Below are 6,603 nucleotides of genomic sequence, written 5' to 3'. Positions count from 1 at the left end.
CAAATTATCAGTGCTCTCTTTCCTACTGGAAATAGAATCATTAGTGCTTTTAAATCAAATCACATACAAAACCACTTCCAGAAACCCAAGAATCAATTCAAAAGATTCATCCTTAAGATTCTGTTCCTCCAGAACCACTCGTGGTACCAAAATCTGTATTAATCAGTGTTCTCTAAGGAAACAGAACAAATAGGATGTGTCTGTGAGTGTGTGTGTGCGTGCGTGTGTGTGTGTGTGTGTGTGTGTACAGAGAGAGGGAGAGAGAGAGATTTAAGGATTTGGTTCATACAATTCTGGAAGCTTAAATTCTGAAATCTACAAGATGCGATGGCAGACTGGAAACCCAGAGAAGAGTTGTTGATTTTTCATCTCAAGTCCAAAGACAGTGTGGAGGGAGAATTCTCTTTTCCTTAGGAGATTCAATTTATTTCCCCATAAGGCCTTAACTGATTAAATGAAGTGTACCTACTTTATGGAGGGAAATCTGCTTAATATAATTCTATGATTTAAATATTAATCTCATCTAGAAAATGCCCTCACAATATCTACATTGGTCCTCATCTAGAAATGCCCTCAAGATACCTAGACTGGTATTTTTTTTTTAAGATTTTATTTATTTATTCATAGAGACAGAGAGAGAGAGAGGCAGAGGGAGAAGCAGGCTCCATGCAGGGACCCCGATGTGGGACCCGATACCCGGTCTCCAGGATCACACCCCAGGCTGCAGGCGGCGCCAAACCACTGCGCCCCCGGGGTGCCCCCTAGACTGGTATTTGACCTAATTGTAAGTACTGTGGGCTAGTCAAATTGACACACATAATTAAAAATCACAGAGGAAAAAGACAATCTTTTATAAATTCTAATTCTGATCCTATTTATTTGTTTAGTTTGAAGTATACAAATTTTTAAGAAATATTTTTAATATCAAATCAACAGATATTTATTAAACGTCTACTGATAAAACTTATTTAATTTTTTAAAGATTTTATTTATTTATTCATGAGAGACAGAGAAAGAGAGAGAGAGAGAGAGAGAGAGAGAGAGGCAGAGACACAGGCAGAGGGAGAAGCAGGCTCCATGCAGGGAGCCTGATGTGGGACTCAATCCCAGGCCTCCAGGATCACACCCTGGGCTGAAGGCAGGTGCTAAACCACTGAGGCACCCAGGAATCCCCTGTCTACTGGTAAAATTTAAACCACATGTTGATTCTCCATTGTAGTTTAGGAACATTTTGCTGCTAAGTGAATAGGTAGCAATAAAAACTAATGTTCAAAATGTTGAAATATGCTATAAAATGGATTTTAGACATCACTTAACAGATAGCCTTAATTTATTCTATATTTCCTGTTTCTAGATTTTCTTCTGTTTCTAGATTTTCTTCTATTTAGAATGATTCTTTTTTTTTAAATTTCAAAATTAAGATTTTAATTAATGGAAATCCCATGCACTGTTCCTCTCACTGAAGTTGTATTTAACTCTACTCTTTGTAAAATAACACTGGTACCCTACACACAGTCACACCCGCCACCCGCCCACCTCCCCTTCCACCACTCCTAGTTCATTTCCCAGAGTTAGGAGTCTTTCATGTTCTGTCCCCATTTCTGATATTTCCACTCATTTTTCTCCTTTCCCCTTTATTCCCTTTCACTATTTTTTATATTCCCCAAATGATAGAGACCATATAATGTTAGTCCTTCACCGATTGACTTATTTTACTCAGCAAATTACCCTCCAGTTCCATCCACGTGGAAGCAAAGGGTGGGTATCTGTCGTTTCTAATGGCTGAGTAATATTCCATTGTATACATAAACCACATCTTCTTTATCCATTCATCTTTCGTTGGACACCGAGGCTCCTTCCACAGTTTGGCTATCGTGGCCATTGCTGCTATAAACATCAGGGTGCAGGTGTCCCGGCGATTCACTGCATCTGTATCTTTGGGGAAAATCCCCAGCAGTGCAATTGCTGGGTCTTAGGGCAGATCGATGTTTAACTCTTTGAGGAACCTCCACACGGTTTTCAAGAGTGGCTGCACCAGTTCACATTGCCAACAAGAGTGCAAGAGGATTCCCCTTTCTCCACATCCTCTCAAAAATTTGTGGTTTCCTGCCTTGTTAATTTGCCCCATTCTCACTGGTGTGAGGTGGGATCTCATTGTGGTTTTGATTTGGATTTCCCTGATGGCAAGTGATGCGGAGCACTTCCTCATGTATTGTTGGCCATGTCTCTGTCTTCCTCTGTGAGATTTCTGTTCATGTCTTTTGCTCATTTCATGATTGGATTGTTTGTTTCTTTGCTGTTGAGTTTAATGAGTTCTTTATAGATCTTGGAAACTAGCCCTTTATCTGATAGGTCATTTGCAAATATCTTCTCCCATTCTGTAGGTTGTCTTTGAGTTTTGTTGATGGTATCTTTTGCTTTGCAAAAGCTACTTATCTTGATGAAGTCCCAATAGTTCATTTTTGCTTTTGTTTCTCATGTCTTCATGGATGAATCTTGCAAGAAGTTACTGTGGCCAAGTTCAAAAAGGGTGTTGCCTGTGTTTTCCTCTAGGATTTTGATGGAATCTTGACTCACATTGAGATCTTTCATCCATTTTGAGTTTATCTTTGTGTATGGTGCAAGAGAGCAGTCTAGTTTCATTCTTCTGCATGTGGATGTCCAATTTTCCCAGCACCATTTTTTGAAGAGACTGTCTTTTTTCCAGGGAATAGTCTTTCCTCCTTTGTTGAATATTAGTTCACCATAAAGTTGAGGGTCCACTACTGGATCCACTTTTATGTTCCATTGATCTATGGGTCTGTTTTTGTGCCAGTACCACACTGTCTTGATGACCACAGCTTTGTAGTACAACTTGAAATCTGGCATTGTGATGCCCCCAGCTATGGTTTTCTTTTTTAATATTCCCCTGGCTATTCAGGGTCTTTTCTGCTTCCACACAAATCTTAAGATGATTTGTTCCAACTCTCTGAAGAAAGTCCATGGTATTGTGATAGGGATTGCATTAAACGTGTAAATTGCCCTGGGTGACTTTGACATTTCCACAATATTAATTCTTCCAATCCATGAGCATGGAATATTTTTCCATCTCTTTGTGGAGATTCCTCAATTTCTTTCAGAAGTGTTCTGTAGTTTTTAGGGTATAGATTCTTTACTTCTTTGGTTAGGTTTATTCCTAGGTATCTTATGCTTTTGGGTGCAGTTGTAAATGGGATGGACATCTTAATTTCTCTTTCTTCAGTCTCATTGTTAGTGTATAGAAATGCCACTGACTTCTGGGTATTGATTTTATATCCTGCCACACTGCCAAATTGCTGTATAAGTTCTAGCAATCTTGGGGTGGAGGCTATTGGGTTTTCTAAGTAGAGTATCATGTAATCGGTGAAGAGGGAGAGTTTGACTTCTTCTTTGCCAATTTGAATGCCTTTTATTTCTTTTTGTTGCCTGAATGCTAAGGCTAGGACTTCCAGTACTATGTTGACTGGCAGTGGTGAGAGTGGACATCCCTATCTTGTTCCTGATCTTAGGGGAAAGGCTCCCAGTGTTTCCCCGTTGAGAATGATAGTTGCTGTGGGCTTTTCATAGATGGCTTTTAAGATGTTGAGGAATGTTCCCTCTATGCCTACATTCTGAAGAGTTTTGATCAGGAATGGATGCTGCACTGGGTGTTATTCTATATGTTGGCAAATTGCACACCAATAAAAAATAAATTTATAAAAATAATAACAATGTTAGTGAGAAAAGTTTCAGATTTCTCCAACAGTAATAATATTATGAAGGGATCATTTTCTCTAGAGATTTGTTTTTTATTTTTTTAATAATAAATATTTTTATTGGTGTTCAATTTGCCAACAAATTGCCAACATACAGAATAACACCCAGTGCTCATACCGTCAAGTGCTCCCTCAGTGCCTGTCACCCATTCACCCCCACCCCCCGCCCTCCTCCCCTTCCTCCTCGTTAGGAGTCTTTATGTTCTGTCTCCCTTTGTGATATTTCCACCCATTTCTTCTCCCTTCCCTTCTATTCCCTTTCACTATTATCTATATTCCCCAAATGAATGAGACCATATAATGTTTGTCCTTCTCCGATTTACTTATTTCACTCAGCATAATACCCTCCAGTTCCAAATATCGAAGCAAATGGTGGGTATTTGTCGTTTCTTATGGCTGAGTAATATTCCATTGTATACATGGACCACATCTTCTTTATCCATTCATCTTTCGGTGGACACTGAGGCTCCTTCCACAGTTTGGCTATTGTGGACATTGCTGCTATAAACATTGGGGTGCAGGTGTCCCGGCGTTTCACTGCATCTGTATTATTGGGGTAAATCCCCAGCAGTGCAATTGCTGGATGGTACGGCAGATCTATTTTTAACTCTTTCAAGAACCTCCACACAGTTTTCCAGAGTGGCTGCACCAGTTCACATTGCCACCAACAGTGCAGGAGGGTTCCCTTTTCTCCACATCCTCTCCGATATTTGTGGTTTCCTGCCTTGTTAATTTTCCCCATTCTCACTGGTGAGGTGGTATCTTATTGTGGTTTTGATTTGTATTTCCCTAATGGCCCACTTATTATACAAATAACCTCTGCATGCTGGAATTTTTGAATTATAATATAGCTAGTAAAAATTTATTCTGACGCTGACGGGGCAAGATTGTGGAAGAGTAGGTTCCCCAAGTCACCTGTCCCCACGAAATTACCTAGATAACCTTCAAAAAATCCTGAAAATCTACGAATTCGGCCTGAGATTTAAAGAGAGAACAGCTGGAATGCTGGAGTAGGAAGAGTTCACGCTTCTATCAAGGTAGGAAGACAGGGAAAAAAGAAATAAAGAAACAAAAGGCATCCAAGCGGGAGGGGCTCTGCGAGGAGCCAGGCTAAGGCTGGGGCCAGTGTCCCCAGGACAGGAAAGCAACTCCCTCCCGGAGAAGCAAGAGATTCACCAATCTTCCCGGATAGAAAGGCGCTCACAGGGTGATGGAGCATGATCCCAGGAGCGGTGGGGATGCACTCAGCTCTCAGGGACTCTAACAGAGCACCTGTGCCCTGGGGAGAGCGTGCCACACCCCGGAAGCCGAGCTCCCTAAAGGGCTGAAGTAGACGCCCGGATGGAACCGGGAGCAGCTTGGAGGCGGCTCTGACAGAGGCTCTGCGTGGAGGGGGCTGCGCACCCGGGAGCAGAATCCAACAGTGCTGGCCCGGGAGGACAAGGCGCCGGGGACACAGCCCAAGATCCGGTGCTCCCCCCGGGACAGGCGGAAGCCAGGAGGGCCCAGGACAGCAAGGACACTCCTGCCCCGAGCTGAGCAGATCAGCGGCCCCGCCCCGGAGCATCCAAACACCTGCAGACTAAGAGCCCCGTAGTTACTGGTAGTTACTGCAGGAGCTTAATCCAGGCCTCCAGACCTGGCCGTTGCCACTGTTCTTGTTCCTCCTGGGGCCTCACAGGATAAATAACCCCCACTGAGCCTTACAGTGGCCTCACTGGATAAACAGCTTAAACATCTTTCACTGAGCCCTGCACCAGGCAGGGGGCTGAGCAGCGTCCCCAAGTGCTAACACCTGAAAATCAGCACAGAAGGCCCCTCCCCCAGAAGACCATTAGACGGACATGGGAAAAACAAATTATTGACCAAGCAGCACTGGAAAGTTCCAGGGGAAGTCGAGGGACTTACAGTATACAGAATCAGAGGATATTCAGCCCTTGTTTTTTTTTTTTGTTTTTTGATTTCTGTTTGCTTCCGCCCCTCCCCGCCGTTTTTTTTCTTTTCTTCTCTTTTTTTCTTTGTTTTCTTCTTTTTTTTCTTTTTTTTCCTTCTTTCTCTTCTCTCTTTTTCTTCTTTTCCCAATACAACTTGTTTTTGGCCACTCAGCACTGAGCAAAATGACTAGAAGGAAAAACTCACCTCAAAAGAAAGAATCAGAAACAGTCCTCTCTCCCACAGGGTTACAAAATTTGGATTACAATTCAATGTCAGAAAGCCAATTCAGAAACACTATTATAAAGCTACTGTTGGCTCTAGAAAAAAGCAGAAAGGACTCGAGACTTCATGACTGCAGAATTTAGATGCAATCAGGCAAAAATTAAAAACCAATTAAAGGAGATGCAATCCAAACTAGAGGCCCTAACAATGAGGGTTAACGAAGTGGAAGAACCAGTGAGTGACATAGAAGACAAGTTGATGGCAAAGAGGGAAACTGAGAAAAAAAGAGACAAACAATTAAAAGACCATGAGGATACATTAAGGGAATTCAATGACAGCCTGAGGAAGAAAAAATCTACATTTAATTGGGGTTTCCAAGGGCACCGAAAGGGCCAGAGGGCCAGAATGTGTATTTCAACAAATCATATCTGAAAACTTTCCTAATCTGGGAAAGGAAACAGGCATTAAGATCCAGGAAATATAGAGATACCCCCCTAAAATCAATAAAAACCACTCAACACATCGACATTTAAGAGTGAAGCTTGCAAATTCCAAAGATAAATAGAAGATCCTTAAAGCACCAAGAGACAAGAGATCCCTAATTTATATGGGGAGAAATATCAGATTAACAGCAGACCTCTCCACAGAGACCTGGCAGGCCAGAAAGGGCTGT

This window comes from Canis lupus, chromosome X, assembly GCF_003254725.2.
Source record: "Canis lupus dingo isolate Sandy chromosome X, ASM325472v2, whole genome shotgun sequence".
Taxonomy (NCBI): domain Eukaryota; kingdom Metazoa; phylum Chordata; class Mammalia; order Carnivora; family Canidae; genus Canis; species Canis lupus.
Note: the sequence above shows the minus strand (reverse complement) of the source record.